This window comes from Tribolium castaneum, chromosome 1 (assembly GCF_031307605.1).
Source record: "Tribolium castaneum strain GA2 chromosome 1, icTriCast1.1, whole genome shotgun sequence".
In the NCBI taxonomy this organism is placed as follows: domain Eukaryota; kingdom Metazoa; phylum Arthropoda; class Insecta; order Coleoptera; family Tenebrionidae; genus Tribolium; species Tribolium castaneum.
In genome coordinates this window covers 22,275,576-22,293,749 of record NC_087394.1, presented here as the reverse complement: position 1 = coordinate 22,293,749, position 18,174 = coordinate 22,275,576, and the positions used below count along the sequence as shown (strand labels likewise).

Sequence of the window (18,174 nt, the reverse complement as noted above, 5' to 3'; positions counted from 1 at the left end):
TCTGAAATTTGATTCAATACTCTTATTTATGTGCAATTTGTAAATAAATACAAGCCAATCTTAGGACGACAGCGAAATTGCCGGTGAAAAAGTTCTTATAAAAACGGCTTTTTGATCATACATTTTCCTACTTTGTTGATGGGTGCCAGCGACCTTCTAAATTTGTTAACACTTGATAAATCAATCTCTGATGTTTAGGCAAAAATTTGAATTTAAAAAAAAATGAAAAAAGCAAGAGCACACAGCTGGTATTGCATCCACACAACTCATTTTATGTTTATAACGCGTACACCTAGTTACAAAATAAATGTCACACTCATCGACCAATGGGAGAGACGTTCGTATATTGTAAACTTTAGATAAAACAAACCGTTTTTGCCGTCCTTTGAGTCGGTATTTTAATGGTAGTTCGAATTAAAATTTTCTGAGTTGCACAAGTATTACACACATTTTTTCACTAATTGACAGCACTCTATGTTGGAGTTGTTCGGAGATTCCGTGACTCCAGTCTTTGAAAACTATACATTTTAAGCTCTCATGGGACCACGTAAGAAAGTCTCCGCCAAGAAATCTACATGCGTATTCAAAGATTCCAAAAAAATGCCTTTAATGCACCGTAGAAAGCAACCATTCAAGCGAAAAACTAAGAAAATAAAAACCTGCCAAGTTATTAAAGAGAAAATCGCCACATGTATTATTTTTGACCTTATTTCCTTTATGGTCAATGATCAGTAAGAAATTTCGATAATCGAAATTTAATATATTTCTCAAACCGAGAAATATTGCCTTGACGTGATGTTTGTTATCCGAGTGAAAGACTAGCTTCAGTATACCGTACATACGTGGGTACGCACTCTTAAAGTATTAATACGTTGAGTTATTTATTGGAATCTTCTCCAATAAAGAATTACTCGCTTGAACATGTTTATTTGCCCGGCCTCAGTACACCGTAGAGGCTGTATTTATGTGTTAAACACGTACACAATGCAACAGCTGTACCTGTATTTAATACCGCCAATTTATTATCCCAAGGAATAACGCACCAGGCTGTATTACACAAAATGAGCAAGATAATTTCAGGTGTTGCATTGCAATCGGCTTCTTGTATGTCGCGACGATAAATCCCTGAAAACTCTGGATTTTTGGCGAGTAACAGCGACACGCGTGCCTTTGCCTGCGATTTGCGATTACTTCCAAGTAACGTTCCGAGTGCTTAATAGTTCTCGAAACGCACCTGAGGAGTATTTCTCGGACGCCTATAAAACCTATCTGCCACACCGCAGCGACATGTGTGCAAAGAATTTTCTTTATTGTTTCTAAGTGAATTGCTTTGGGTAATTATCGGTGTTCAATTTGATTGCGGCGAGTGCATATTCTGCAATAATTACCGGACTTTCTATAAGCTATAAGCCGAGCGTCCGTTAAATTATTATTGAAGAGACGTTATTTGAGACGTAGGTGAAATCATAACGCTGCACCGTACAATTATGGGAACTGCATGATTTATTAACAAATTTAATATTGCAATAAAAGATAGCTCGGGTTTATTCACAATAAAACGAACCTATGAAAAACGACACGACCAAGACCGGGCCAATAATTGCCCGGCTTTGATTTGTTTCATTGTTGGGGTTGTCTATAAATTTTATAATTATTGGAAATTTTGACGTTTATGCATGCATTTGGCTCGCTTCGTTTGCGCAAAAATAGACACTGAACAAACAAAACACGGTCATGGTGAAGGACTTGTAATTATGAAAGTTCAAGCTGATAAAGAAAATTTATTAACGCTAACCATACCATTTCAGAAATAATTACAAAGCAAAAGCTCTGACACGATTCACGAACTTTGCGCACATTTATCGACTAGGCAATTAAATGCACCGAATTTTTTGCCAAACTCCAAGTTAATAAATAAAACTAAAATTCGGTTACACTGAACAAAATTAAATTATATCCAAATAGATATTATTTTATACAGGGTGTTAGGCAATGTCTTAGCCATATTTCGTAAGTGAATTTGTGATAACCAGACAAATTAAAAACCCTTATATAATTTTTCCAAAAAGTGCGTACTTTCCTAGAAATGTTTACTAACCCACCTGTTGAGAGCCACTGTGTGGCATATGGTAGTTTATTAGCAGTGACTTTTTTCATTAAACAAATTGGAGATGGTGGCGCATGAGAGTTTTGAAAATTTTTCAAAATTGTGGCTAACATGTACAGCCACCCAAAATGAAAATGACGCGTAACAAGTTTTGAGAGAATTTCGACATTTCGTTTATCATCCTTGAAATGATTGAGGATTTTTTTAAATGGTTGGTTGGGACAAATGACAAATAAAACAAAAAAATAAATATGTTGCTTGAAAAATTAATTATCAATTTGTCGTATAATAAATAAATACAGCACATGACAGATACTTATTTCAATTTTGTTTATTCTGACAATTTTTGTGAAATTATTACGATTCTGCATTACAAGAAAATTTTATATATTTTTGTGAATTTAAGGCTTCTTTTGACAAAACACCACCAATTTTGATATATTTTGTGGATTATAGACGTTTCTTGACATTGTAAAATAAATCAGTACCTGATTCAAAAATGCACGGTAGACGTTTGTTTATGAACGCGTCATTTTCATTTTGGGTGACTGTACATTTATGTGGGAGGTCCCCGTCCTGGCAAAAAATTTTTTTTTTGTAAAATTTAATAACAAAACACAAATTAATATAGAAAAATAAGGTAGTAGACGAAGAAGTAAATTTACCTCTTCTGTTTTATCAATAATAATAAACTTTACACTAATTTTTATAATTCTAGTTCAGCGGTTCACAAAATTTGAGACTTTAATTTCAGAACGATGTTTTGGGAAAACTATGCACTTTTTATTTACATAAATTTTGCTTAATCGATTTGTCTTGCTATTCTCTACCTACCTATCAATTTTTGCTAAACCATTCCCAACATAACAATAAAAACTTTTTTTGTAACAGGTCAGGTTTTGTAGAAAATAAAAAGTACCTACATTAATTTTATGACTTTTTGCTAATTAAATATATATATGTTGTTTTGCTTATATATAAAATTTTTCTTTTTACTTGCCCTTAATATTGATTGTCAGAACATTCTGAAAGGTTTTACTGCAACAAATGTAACCATTAAAAATCTTTTGAATGACGCGTTTGAGCATAGGTTTACCAAACAGCATAGCAATGCTCTTTTGATGTAAACAGCTTCTTAAACATGTTTGAATATGACAGTTAATATGACTTTTATAATTTATTCGTAGTAGATAATAAAAAAATTCGCTTACATACAGTAAAATGCTATAGAATTTTCTAAAAACATATTTTTTTCATAAACCTGACGTGCTGGCCAATTTGTGAGTTCATTTTTAGAATCTGCATAAAAAGTATACAAGAGACACGTATTAGCTGTTTCAAAACTATAAAAACGCCAACGTCGCATTTTACGAAATTATTTTTTTAAACAAGATTTGTATAACTGTAAAATGCTTATAAATAACATTGAAAGTACAATGTGTTTTTGAATGATTCTCATCTAGTCGTCTTTGAATTTCCCATGTAAAATCCAAAATGCCGCTTTATAGAATTAATGACAGGCATTTAGACACCGAATATTACCATTCTCCATTTATTAAGTCTCCAATTCGGAAATAAGCTTCCACAATAAGTGTTTTCTTACACAGTGTAACAATGTAGGTGCACTCTAACAAAATTTTTTAAATTAATTAATTGTCAATTTGTGAATTTCACAACTGACAGTTTTGACATTTATTGACAGAGAATTCAATTGAACAGAGGCAAAATTTTTTTTTACATGTAAACCAATTTCAAAGTTAACTAGATGAGAATCATTTAAAAACACATTGTATAAACTACGTTAGCTATTATTTTTTTGAAGTGCATGAATAATTTGAAATAATTAATTTCGAGAGAAATAGTTTTGAAACAGCTAATACTAGACATTAGAAAAAAAGTCATGTTGACAAGTGTTATTGATTTTAATATCGCCACATTCGCTAAACTTAATTTCGCTTTACGTGGCAAAATTAATTTGCGTTTTATGAATGGTTTCGAATTAAAATCAACAATTTTCAAAGCTGCTTTGTGAATTGAACAAATGCCATTAAAAGTCTACCACAGAATTATCACGAATTTATTTGTTAAAAATTGACTAGACCTTTTGTTTGTCCCACAATTTGGTCTAAATTATTTACAAAAGCTTCAAGAAACAATTTTCTGGTTGCCAAAATTAATCTTTTGTATACCGAATGTTACTGAAAATAATTCGGTTTCAATTTCACAGCCTGGCTTAGCCCAAATGCCAATAAATATCTATAAGAAGCCTGCTAATTTCACAGTCGATGAACAATAAAAAAGCAACATAATACACATAAGCTCCTTAAGATTTCAATCAAGAAAGAAATGAAAGGAAAATAAAGCTAAAACGTGTTTTCGTTAAATAAAGCCCCCGCTCGCAGATCAGTGTCGATAAAAACAACCAGACTGTTTTAGATTTAATTAATCAATTAATTTTTGGCAGAATTAAAATTTCATTGGGTGAAAGGAGCGATAAATACAAGTTTTAATACCGTTTTAAGCCACAATTCGCAATTCGCCCCTAAAGCTACCCGCCAATATCACTAAACTTTCTTTTCTATTGCCTCATGAAAGAGGCAAAGTGCTTCTATAAATATTTATAAAAACTCGTAACAGAAGTCGTGAAATCGTAAATTAATTAAAGTTCATAAGTCCCATACCTTATTTACGTCCGCGACAGATATAATAGTGTAAATAATTTTTACCGTTTTTATTACGAAAAAATGTGTCCAATTTAGCAACGACAAGTCGAAAATATCGTAAATTGTGCGCTAAATTGTGCCAGGTTTCAGGCACGGATTTTTTAAAATCGTGTTTTACGAGACACGTTTTGACAAGATTATTTGCCAACTAATAAATTACGATTTATTTTCTATTTATGTATTTATGATGATCGTAAACGCCAAAGTTAAATATAAGTTTAATTGTTGGTTTGATTGGTAATTTACAACAGCGACGGCGCCGTCATGATACGTTCATCTTGATGTATTTACTGAAATTATTGAATTAAGTTTCTCCTCTTACCACAGTCCGCGAATTAAAGAAGCAAATTTAACTGTCACGGGAAGAAAGCCAGAAATCTGACGGATGGGTGGCTATCAGACCCAGAATCTTCCCATCGCTGTCAACCCGCAATTGGTATAGAACTGCAATTCAGGAAATTGCTACGTACAAACATTTCCACAATGATACCAATGCGAACAGCGTATAATTTTTCCATTAACCGCCGCTGGCTACCGTAATATCTGGCCCAACTTGCAAATGAACTCGGTAATCTTGATTTTTTATCACCGATCTTAAATTGACTCAAGTAGCTGAAGAGACTCTTTCCCCAACATCAGCCGAACCAAAATCAATAAAGTTGTAACACGATGCCGTATTTTCGACGAGATTACTGCTCGAAAGTTGCATTAAGACGAAAGTTACATTAAGTAGTTCTAGATGGCTTTATTAATTACTCGAAATACCGCAAACGTAAACTTGTGAAATAATTACAACTGGCACTGCTGGATTTAAGACACGTTTGGGGAAGGATCGTGACGAATATCCGACCTGCAACTCCCTCTAATTTGCAGACAAACACAAACTTGCCAAACTATTTCGAATACAAACTCGACAGGCTGGAAACACAACGCTGCTGTTATTGTAATAAAATTATAATGAACGCGTTAAATGCGAAATTTATCCAACTTTTATAATTTAGCGTAATTAGTAACTCAAACCAGATTATCAATCCCGAAATGGGTTATGAGACCACCCCCCACTCCTGCTTAATGTATGGGCGGGGCACTGTCACGTGTCTACTAGCGCATCTCGCGATTGATTTAAACACAGAGCTCCGCCCATTTACCGAAATATCCACTTTTAAATAAATTGCGTAAACTGTGCCCACTTCTAGAAAATAGAGGACATCGGCTTAAGTAAATTAATTTAATTAATCGGTTGGCAAGACAGCTTTATTGTCCCATTTGGGTTTATTTATTCAGTTCTGTAGCTTCTGAACTGATTGGTAAGCAATCAACGTGACGAAATCCCTTGTATTTCATGTTCGGAACAACATGTAGTAATTAATTTCTTCTATCAAAAATGTAAATATCTGTGTTTCCATCAAAACTGGTAATTTTGAAACGTGTTTAATTTGTACGACTTGGCGATGACGTCTTAATGAAGGCTTAGAATTGGTCAATTAATAAAAATCAAATTGCTGTTATCTATCCAATTACAGACAATAACAATTTGCAAATCGGCAACATATCTCATGGAACAATGTTGGTTTTGTATGCGGTAAGGAAAACTACGTTAACTGTTTTACCGGTTTATCTCTGCTATAATAGTAAAAGCAATAGTTATACATAATGCAGTAGAGTCGGTTGGTTTAGCTCTGGCTTTCTTTACGAGTCTTGCAGACAACGATTCAAGAAGCACGTCTAGTATACGATGAAGATGGCGCCATCAACTTCTTGAAGTTTTACATCTGAAAGGCGGCAAGATGCATTGTTACCAACTTTAAATAAACTATCCACACGCCGCACCACTACATATTATTGCACTTGAGAGATTGTTTCAAGTGGTGGGCGAGGACCAAAATTGCCCATTTAACTTTTACATTCGGGAATAAAATAACCAGACGCCCTCTGGTGACGAGATGTCGCACTTGCCGAAAACAGTAACGCAATTTTCGTAATTCCTCATTTGATGAATTATTTAGCAATTCTGCGTGTGTACTGTTAATTTCTTACATTAGTGAGAGTTAGGTAAATCCACAAAACTGCAAAGAGCATTTTTTCTGAATTCAGTGATGTAACATAATAGTAGCCACCTTTACTTTTATTAAAGATAATAAAAAATTAAAAAATTTTCTGGAATAGTAAAACTAAGTTAGCTTTGAAAATACTGCTATTAACGATATCTGTCACTTGAATATTAGCCAAAAATTAAACTTGGTTGCAATAATTAGTTTAAAAATGGTACGTTTAAGTAAAACTAAAAATCAAGTATTTCGTATTAAAAAATTGAAATTAAAACGAATTCTTTTTCAGTTAAAGTGTTATTTTAGCAATTATTTTTAACTTTTACTTGTTTTCTGGTCAATGCTCAAACAGCAAAAAGCTAACGATAGATAAAGACACATTTCCAAGGCTAACAAAATTTTACATTTTTCAAAATTTTCCAATTGTTTTTTTAAGTTTCGAATAAATTAGACCCTTGTTGCTATTAAAAAAAATCGAGTTAGCCTTGTATCCGAAGAACAAATGGAGATAGAAATTTAATAAACATCTGAAACGATGGAATTTACACATTCTTGAGCATACCCCAAATTTTAATAAGTTTTGATAACTAGTTTTTATAATATTTAACTGTATCCATACTTTTTAATGACACTGTATATGGTGCTAATGAACAGATTGTAATGAAAACAACACCACCTCAAAAAGCAATTTTCGAATAATAAATATCGCCAGTGCATGCCAAGTTGTCGACACATAATGCACGAAACAAAACTGAAATTGAAACAATCTGGTATGAACAAGGATTACTTTTGGCAGACTATTTTCTGAGAAAAATTTTAATGATACAATTTAATGAAACTGTAAGTTCAAAACTTGGTTTTTCTTTAAATTTTCATACGGTTTATATGGTCGAAGGACTAGTCCATAATTTGGATAATTTGCACTAGTGCAGGATTTTCGGTGTATTTGATCGTTATTGGCTAAAAATACAAATTTTGTAGCTTTTTAATTGGCTTAGGTAAATCTTTCGAAGGAAATTGTCTTCATCGACATTTGAAAATTCAATCGTTGATTAAATAAATAAATAAGATAAATCAATATAAAAAATACAATATTGCAACAATTGAAAACATAGTAATTATTATTAATTATACTAGGAATATTTGGAATTAAATATAATATGAAAGAGTAATTTTTATATGTAAATATATCAGACGTTTATCATCACAAAACAACTAATTAATAGGAGAGACAAACACAAAAATTTCAGTAAGTGTGCCACTTAATGGGTTTTTCCCTAGAGTGTCCCAGTGGCCTTGCCTCGTTAAATTATTAATTATTTATTGTTAAATGAACATTCAATATTATTTGAGGTTATGTTAAAATCTATGTTGTCAAAAAAGTTGCGTAAGGAAATGTCGAAAACTTGGTTAGGAACTAAAAATTTTGTAGTGGTAACCATGACGAAGCATCAAAATGGCAGCCCCCTTAGTTACCCGTGTCGGACCTCACTCTTAGCTGACATAATTATACAATGTGTTCAAAAATGGTTGTTTATCAAATCGACTATGGAATTTAAATTCAATTTGCCGCTTTGTCCAAATGATTATTAGTTTCAGTACTTCACTTCTGGCAAATCATTGAATTGACTTTTTACTATTTCTTTGCATTTTTAGGCAAAGTTGTTTCAAATGTAGTGTTTGTTTTGATATGTTTTTATTATTTCCGTGATTTTTGTTGTTGTCTATTCCCTTGTTTTTAGAATCGAAGCTTTTGTATATTATTTTGACGGATCTGTCACTTTGACGGCATTTATAATTTAAACTAAGCGGCACATTACATTCAAATTTCACAGGTGACTTGATGAACAACCATTTTTGAACACATTGTATATGTTTCAGTCTCGCTCAGTGGCGCCCCCACAAGTAATTTTACTTCCGAATTATTTTTGCAAAAAAATAGCCGACTTTATTAAGAATACCGAAAAATATCTGCTTTGTTCTTTTTTGAAGTGGTGCCAAATGTGCAATATTAATCTTCCCAAAAAGGCCTAAAACATTTTATATCGAATCTCTGCGAAATTGAATAAAACTCTAGGCCAAAGCCCTGATAAAGCTGAATTGAGAAAATGCTGACATATCCATAAATAGTGGTTGGCTTCTTGTTGACAACCGACTGGTTCTTCACATAATTTTACATTTTAATTTGTTGTTTGCCGCCAGCTCATATTTCACTGGTCAAATGAGTGGTGTAAAAGTTAACTCGAACTAATGGAAACTCTTCAAAACCGCAAACACCTATTCTAGATTTGGTTCGTCCTCTGTTACTTGAAGTTTCCAAGTTTGGTTTTAATTCCGTTGAAACCAATCCAACTTTCCTTTTTTCTGGAAAGTTGTGTAATGAAGTTGGCAACGTTTGAAGCCCAGTTCGTGAATAATTTTGATCCCTTTGAATTTGTCCGATGAGACGAGTTCACGGCCATCGATCGCGAATTTATCGCTTAATTACCATAAATCTACCCGAGCATATTATAAATCGGCTTGAGTTATGAGGTGCATGGTGGAGACAGGTAGGGTTGAGGCGACCCACGCGACACCTTGCGGTGTCTTGTAAGATGGCCGTCGATACAGGCGATAAGTTAATATCCCCGGTGTGAGTGAACTGTGATAAGCGATATGAGGCAAGTCGTAGGAAGACGTCTGGAGCACTTATATAGAGGGAAATGCGAAAAACGCCGCCGCTGGGGTGTGGCCGTGGGTTTGTTGATATCAGGATCGAGATACTTTGCCTGTCATATAACGTTCTATTGTACTGTGAGGTCAATAAATCCACAATTGCTAATAAGACACATTTCTCGTTGAAAAACGCCACACTGTTACAACACACGACTTGTATTCTCACTGTGTAAATAAAAATTGAAAAGTATTGCCTCCGAGGGCCCGAAATTCGTAAGTGTCTTGTAAATTTTTAATACCGCAAGGGATCTTCGAACACAAAAGCTCGTAAAAACACACTTCAGGTCGCAGCAACGTCTTCAATCATCCATCGAAAAACAATAATTTTTCTTCTCGAATTCCTCATTAATAAATCATTCAAACACAAACGGCATTGAAAATTAAACGTCGATTAACACAAAAACCTTTCACGGGATCATCAATTATGTGACCCTGAGGAGGGTCTGCTTTGGGATGATTTGTGAAGTGATCTGGAGACAGACTAGCCAGGCTCTTGGTCATTACGTCCTGATTTGTATCAGTTCGAGGGATGACTCGAAGATTCAGCTTCCCAAACGGATAAAAGACTGTTTCAACCACCGAGTAGATGAGTTCGGAAAAGTTCGGACATTCCCTCAGGTCGTGCCGGATTGCTTTTCAGTTAGCGTCTCCTCTAAATCTTCCACGTTAAATCTAAATGGAGTTCGAATGCAATCATTGAATATTTTATAGCAATTTTTCTCCGAGTCCTTTCTAAATGGAAATTTAAACGCCCGATTATTTAATCGCGCCAAAATCATCCTCAATATTATCTTGATCGGGCTAAAAAGGACGCTATTTTACGAGACTTGCTTCCACTACATTTAGTCGAGATGTTTCTGGCGTTTATCGCTCGTTGTGTTCATTTCTGGATTTTGTTCGTTTGTGCGAAGGTAAAGCACAAAATAACGGCAATTTTCCCTTACAACATCAAAGCTGGAGGACTTTTAACAACGTCTCCGGGTAAAATAACAATGCGAGAAAAATCGACTAGAACGGGGAAATTAAATTAGCAATTTTTCCTCGATTTGCTGCAAGTTAATAGGTTGGCGGCCTGCTCCATACGTCATCTTGATTAAAGGCGCAATGTGAAAGTATGGATAATGGCGATAGGCAAACACCGCGTAACATAAAGCTGCTGGAGGATACGAGCAGGGACTTCCTGGCTGGGTGTCGGATTTTTGCTCGTCTATATCTAGTCCATTAGGAGTAAAAACGCGAACTAATTTCCACAGGAAGATAAGAGTAAATGCGTGCCTATTAAACATTTATACGGTCCATTTGCAAAATTACACATTTCGACGAGCAATTACGCGGAGGCTGCGAACTACGTAATATGCACGTTGGAACTCCTTCTGAGAGTGACTATAAAGAAGCTAAGATATGTGCAGTCGACAAAGGTCTACGCGTAATAAGGGCGACGATTACACACACCAGGATTAATTTTTACCCTCCGAATATTTACGGTCCTCGTTAGAGAGTTGCATTACTCCGGTGACCCGGAAATCCACAGATCATCGCATTGTTAGGAGAAAGTCGGGGGGAATTTTATCACGGCTCCTTTATGGTCAAACGGATAAATTAATGTCACCCACATCAAACGGAAAGGCACAAAGGTCACCAAAACTTGTAATTCTAAAATCAAAATCCGGAACGGGCCCGCAGTAATTTTTTCCGTTGCCCAATTACAAATTGTAATTAGAAACAAATTTAAAAAAGTCAAAAGCTAAAAAGGATATTATACACTCAAAAAAATGGTAGTAATTTCACAATTATCTACATACTATTTACCCCAAAAGACACCGCAATATTAGCGTCAAAATTTTGGCAAAAATACATCTATTGTATTTTCCATGAAATACATATACGTCATAAATGTAGCTGTATATTATACACTATAATTTTACAGACTGAAATGTAACCATTTATATCATAAAAAATAGGTACAATGTAAATATAAATTTGCATAAGTAAGTTACCCTATAAAAATGTAACGTTACAATATTTATGTGAATATTATATAAAAAATGTAACTCCAACCAATGAAAAAGCGATATCTGATCACGTGATTACGCCATGATAACACTTCGTTACTCAAAACGTGCAGCAAGTGCCGGTTCATAAAAAAAATCAATTTAATAAGGTAAGTAGATATTTTGACGAATAGATAATTGTTAATAGGTTGGTATCTATGTTAAAATTTTTTGTTGTCAAATATGCAAAACCAGTTTCAACACGTTGCGAAGATATGAATTTTAACGTCACTAGTATAGGTACTAAACCAGTGTTCAAATATGACAATTTCTTTTGTGTCATGTTTTTTAAAATTATTTTATTTTTGTTTTGTTATATTTTTGTATTTTGTTCTTGAAGCTTTCTAAATATATAATTTCAATATGAAATTTTTGTTTTATTTTTTTGCTTACCTACAATTCAGAGTGTAAATTTAGCACAATTTGCAGTACAATACAATTAGTAAGTTTACATTGTAAACTTGCTCTTTTGATATTGTAAATTTACTTTTTATGAAATCATATTGTAGTGTAATTTTACACTGTGAAAGTAATGATGGGAACTGTAAAATTACATAACAAATCAAGCATAACAGCAGAAGTGTTTTACACTACATAAAAGTGGTCACCACAATCACTATTATTTAGTGTAAATCTACAGTACTTTTTCTATCAGTGTACGAGTTATTAAGACGTTCTATTGTGACACGAATGGTTTTAGAGCACGACGAAGGAGTGCTCCAATAGAATGAGTGCCACAATTAAGTCTTATAAAACGAGTGTAATGTACCTACTATTTTTTCTACTTTTTATTTTTGTTGTTTTTTTATCAATAAACGACTTGACGCTGTTGACAGATCACACACTAGATTACAGTGATGACTGATGACACCCAGCCCAGCACTCCTTATACAACTTCTTAAAATTTACTGAAAGCAGTTGCACAAAAGTTCTCTTTGTCAAACTAGTTTCAGTTTCACAATGAACAATCTGTGAAACCAAAGTAAATAAAAAAATTTTATTAGCTGAAAAAATTATTTCCTATTTCAGAATTAATTAATTAATACAGAATTCTTTTCTTTTACAGAAACTCTCAATTTGTGCTTTATTTTTCACTACAAAAAATTCAAATGCGCTGTTGCAATTCTATTATGAACTAAAATGGGATATAGATTATGTTGACAAAAAATTGTTTTGTCTACATGAGAGTCCACTTGTCCCGAAAACATTATCAGAAATATTGGATTTCCTTTGTTACACATAAATTATGTTCTTAATTTAGTTTAAAACGAATTTGCTGGAGTGTGTATCGTCGGAACTGTATGCAATTATTGTGTACGCATTGTGTACCTTTTCTGTCAAAATTAGCTGTTATAAATTATTCAGGCAATTCAGAAAAATTTAAGTTATACTTTCAATGAGATCTAATCATAAAAAACTATTTTACATTTTTATCAACCTTGATAAACAGTTAAAACAGTTAATACTTGCTATGTTCCTCACAATATTAATTATGTTTTTAATGAAAAGATCTATACCTTTTTTGCAGTAATTTAAGAAGAAGTTTATATAAATAAGTTATTGAAGATATCAAAGTAAAAAAAACTTCTAAAATATAAATAGTTTAAAAAACACTCTCAAAAATCATTTTAACTTCAAAATTAAAAGCCTAAGTTAATGATGACGCTAAAACTTAAAAAAATATTAGAAACATATGGAACGGTATTTTTTATTGTCCTATATAAAGTAAAATATTGCAAATTATTTAATAATGAAAACAAAAATCAAAATAATATGGCGAAGCTGCAAAACTTTTTACAAAATGTATCAATCAACAAATGAACGAACGCAATTTATTGAATTAAAACAAAATTTATACTAAAAAAGAATTTTCGAGCAAAACCTTTAAGTTGACGAATCTTGTAGATAATTCTTATCAAAATGAAACAGATGAAGATTTTTTTTAAGATTCATGTTTTTTCTAAGGACAAGACATTATTATTCTTCAAACAGAATTCAGAATCCTGGTCAAATGATATTAATTACTATTTAATAAATAAAACGTTTTCAATTTTAAAATTTAAAAAATTGCCATGGGGGCAAGATGTGAGGCCACTGATCAAAATAGTTCCTGACTGATACTACAAGTCGGAATCCCAGCTATTGCAGACTCTGACAACCACACAATTCATAAATCAGTCCAATCGTCATAAATCTGAATTAAATACCGTGCAAAAAATCAACACTACATGTGTTGCAATAAATAAACAAGAGGAAATGCTAATTGGGTTAATATAAATCAATAAGTGCTCCCATACGAAAAATATTTAATCATACAGCTAGACATGTATTCATTCTTTGAAGGAGGCGGACTTTGCGGTAATTACCGCGCTATTAACAATCAATCTTCTATTAAGATGTTAAAAACTTGTTATTATCGCTGCTATCTACTTACATCAATTATAATTGATTCCTTTACAATAAACAATTTGCCGGTTTTGAGGACAAACGAACAAAAAATTGACACAATGTTTAAATTTGATTTTGTCAGAGCCGTAAAACTTTACTGTACCGCAGAGACGCTCGGAGCTTTGTGGTCGACCGGAAACGAGAGCATTACACCTTCGGAGGATATCTACGATAACCACCACCTTTAATTTTTGTGGCGTAGTAAAGTGAAGGAATAGGGGTTTTAATCATGAACTTACAAAAGAAAGCTATAACCCTTTCAATAAAAGATTTCGGTGCAGTTATATTCAATAACCCTGTTGGACTGTTGCCAAAGCTCTGTTGCACGATTCAGTTACTCTTGCACCAATTGTCTGCAATAATAATGCCGATAACCAAAACAACGACTACTTTGATATTACTTCCCGCCAGTCGGTTCAATGCAGAGGGAATTCAGCATCTGAATAAAAATTATGTTTAGCCAACATTTAAACTGTGGCAATTCATTTGTAACTGTTCAAAAGAGCATAAATCTTTTCGTGGTCATTAAAACGCACTTTCAATATACCTGTCAATAATGAAAGGCTTGCAGTTGTTAATATATCAATAGTTTTAGAAAAAGTGGGGCAGCAAACGTAATGTAGAAATGTCCTGGCCCCTCCACCATTATTCGACTTTATCTACAGATGCCTAACTATGTTTGGGAACGTTAAGTACCTGTTTTGATATGCGTTGTCTTATCTCTGATACGTCAAAAATGCGTGTTTTAGTGACCGAGGAATAGAAAAACGAAAAATTATGTAAAAGATAGCGCCAAGTATTGAGAAAGATTATGTAGAATTAATTCAGCCGTAGTCACATAATATTAAGCATCAACCCGCCTAAACGCTGTAAGAAACCTTATCTGCAGCTCCCGTAATTAACTTTCTCGTGTTTCTAATTTAGTTCGACTTACCTCCAATTATTTCCACATTTAATTAAATTAAGTCAGTCGATAAAAAGTATAAATCGGGTGAAATTCACAACATGACATGATTCACATTACGTGTCGCGATAAGCTTAAGAACCTCTCTATAAAGCAACTTACAAACAAGCACACAAGGATTGAAAGCTCGCTCTCCCACGGTTATCAAAATAGGTGATTTGGGTCAAATAGAAGGCGTCCGACACTTCCACTTCCTGAAGCACTGCTTCACTTCCGGAGGCTCGGATCGGTGCCGAAAAGCGAGTTTTCGCGCTCCGGACTCGACCCCGGACTAGTCCGGACGGCTCCGGGTGCACAGGACGGGTGGAAAACGCGATTTGCGTACCATGTGCGCGAATGTGGGTTACCGGCCGGTGACCGTGCGAGTGTCGTGTTTGCACTGCACGCGAACCCCCCCAACGAGGTTCATCTCAGGAAAGTGGACGCGAATAATAATGGCCGAATCGCGCGGGTAAGTGTGGACACATGTACCAGTCGTGTGTAATTGATCGATTTCTTATTCAGATTAATGTTTACGGTAAATAAAGCGGTTCTTGCATTACTCAAAACTGACAACGACAATTAAGACGAGTTAAACAATCTGCGCAACACTAGGACCTTCTTATTTTATTTGAGGGTCCACGACCCAAAAATGCTAATTTGTAAATACAAGCCTAACAAGTAAATGTTTGGAGGAAATCTCGTTTTATTTTTTTTTAATAATAATAATAATTTATTTCTATCAATTTATACAGATGTAGTAACAAAATTAATACGAAAACCGTCAGTATTATACACAGAAATAACAATAACATAAAAATAATTTCAAGACATAAGTCAAAAAACCTGTCTATTATAGAATTCATTGAAAGTATATGGTTCGAGATCCAAAATGTAGTCAAATATTTTCTTTTTAAATAAATTTAAATTGCAAGGTGTGCGTAGATGCACAGGTAAACTATTGTAGAGTTTTATTCCTGCATAATGAGATTTTTTTTCCGTCAGCGTGAGTTTGTGTCTTGGATACTCTAAGTCTACTTTGCGAGTGTTGTACTTATGGTCGTTAGTGACATTAAATAGTAGATTCTGTTTAAAGAAAAATAAAAGTAATCTATATATGTATAAACCAGTTACTGTCAAAAAGTTATTGCTTTTAAAGATGTTCCTACAAGTTTCATTATATTTTAAGTTAAACATAGTTCTCATGACTTGTTTTTGAGCAACAAATACTTTTTACATCTTTCCACTTTGCGCCCAAAATATTATACCGTAGCTTAGTAATGATTGAAAATTTGCGAAGTATATTATTCTTAGTTGTTCAATGTTAATGTATTTTTTTAAAACACGTATTGTAAAATGTACTGAGTTTAATTTTTTTAATAAATTATCTACATGATTAGTCCAGCTTAACTTATGGTCAATGCATATTCCCAGAAAATTAGTTTTCTCTATTAATTCAATTTCTTTAGATGATATTACAATTTTATTCGGTTTCTCTGTATTCTTATGATTACATATTGCAAAATGAGTGCCGTAGGTTTTTTCAAAATTTAACACTAATTTATTTTCTTTAGTCCAGTTTATTACCTTATTCATGCATATCTTTGCTTCTTTCATTGTATCTGTCATATTTTCACCCCAAATTTATATGTTTGTGTCGTCAGCAAAGTTAACTACATTATTGTTGTCTGAGGCTGTTAAAATGTTTAATAGGTCGTTTATATAAACTACGAAAAATAAAGGCCCTAGTATACCACCTTGAGGTACACCTTGTTTAATTAGAAGTTTATTTGATGTATATACAGTACTGTTTTTTGTTATTGTGACCTGCTGATACCTATTATTAAGATAAGATGTGATCAACTTTAACATAATTCCTCTTATGCCGTATTTCTTTAATTTACTTATTAGGATGTTATGATCTAGGCAATCGAAAGCTTTGGAGAAATCTAAGAAAATTCCAAGAACCACCTTTTTTTCGTCTAATTTATCTAACAGAACATTAGTGAAGCTAAATATAGCTGAGTCAACAAATTTCCCTTTAATGTACCCGTGTTGGGATAAATTCAGTAGCTGAAATTTCATTAAAAAGTTAGTAATTCTGGAAGATATAACAGTTTAAAAAATTTTAGAAAACGATGACAGCAGACTTATTGGCCTATATATTGATATTAATGTTCGGTCACCTTTTTTGTATATAGGAAGAACTTGCGCTCGTTTTAATTGTTCTGGAAAAATTCCAGAATCTAAAGAGTTTTGAATAACAAATTATCAAAGTAGTTTTACTGCAACAACACTTAACTCATAGTTTTATGAAATATTTTGTTTAATTTTCAATCAATTATTAGAAAAAAAAATATAAATGATGAAATTTACTCACTTAAGTTTGGCAACTAGATGTATGGACGCTAAAAAATTTAATGCCAAAATGGGCTTTGACTATAAAGTTTTTTGTATTTAACAACATTTGAGTTCAATTTGATAGAATGCCAAAACATTCATCGGGGTTTAAATTATTAAAATAACATAAGGGGTGGAGGTAATTCTATGGCACATATTGCCAAAAAATTGTATATGATTTAATTCTTGGTGACACACATTATTCAAGTATATGGAGAGCAAGGTACAATAGTTATTAAAGAAAAAAGTCTTGGAAAAACATGCTGCTACGACACTTAGTAAAAATTTGAAAAAAGTTTAAGAGAAGTCATATTCCAATTGTTCTTGAAAATGTCGTAGATAGATAAAAAACAGAATTGAGTTCCTATAAGGTAGCCACAAATAAATAACAAAATGTTTCTTTCCAAAATAATGATTTTAACTAGTCAAAAAAAAAAACAAAACTCATTATTGCTCAAAATAAAGGAGAGAACTTTATGGGTCAAAAGGTATCGCGATGGAAATACAATCTTAATTTCATGTATTCGTTCGAAATTCTGAAATTATCGAACACGAGTTATCAAAAACTACCAAGAGATCTTTCACCAAGGCTACGATTAAATTTGCCAAGGAACAAATTGTATAAGGATACATAAATATTTGCAAAGGATCTGGGTTTAAGTTTATAGATGGCACAGTAAACACTACCAAATATATTTTGCAAAAACGTTTATTACCACCGACTGAAAAATTATAGTCC

General features: G+C 33.1%; 1 protein-coding gene across 4 annotated transcripts in view; it reads right to left on the bottom strand.

Annotated features, from left to right (window-relative positions):
• The window catches only part of ckn (caskin), a 275,539-nt gene that overhangs the window by 143,565 nt on the left and 113,800 nt on the right, over positions 1–18,174 (bottom strand). Inside the window, exon 1 of one of the 4 annotated variants that reach the window (XM_064354845.1) lies at positions 15,159–15,367. The exons of the other annotated variants lie outside the window; for them this stretch is intronic. The gene's annotated coding sequence lies outside the window, so the exon portion shown is untranslated. Of the gene's footprint in view, positions 1–15,158; positions 15,368–18,174 lie in introns of those variants that run through there. 4 annotated transcript variants of the gene reach the window in all.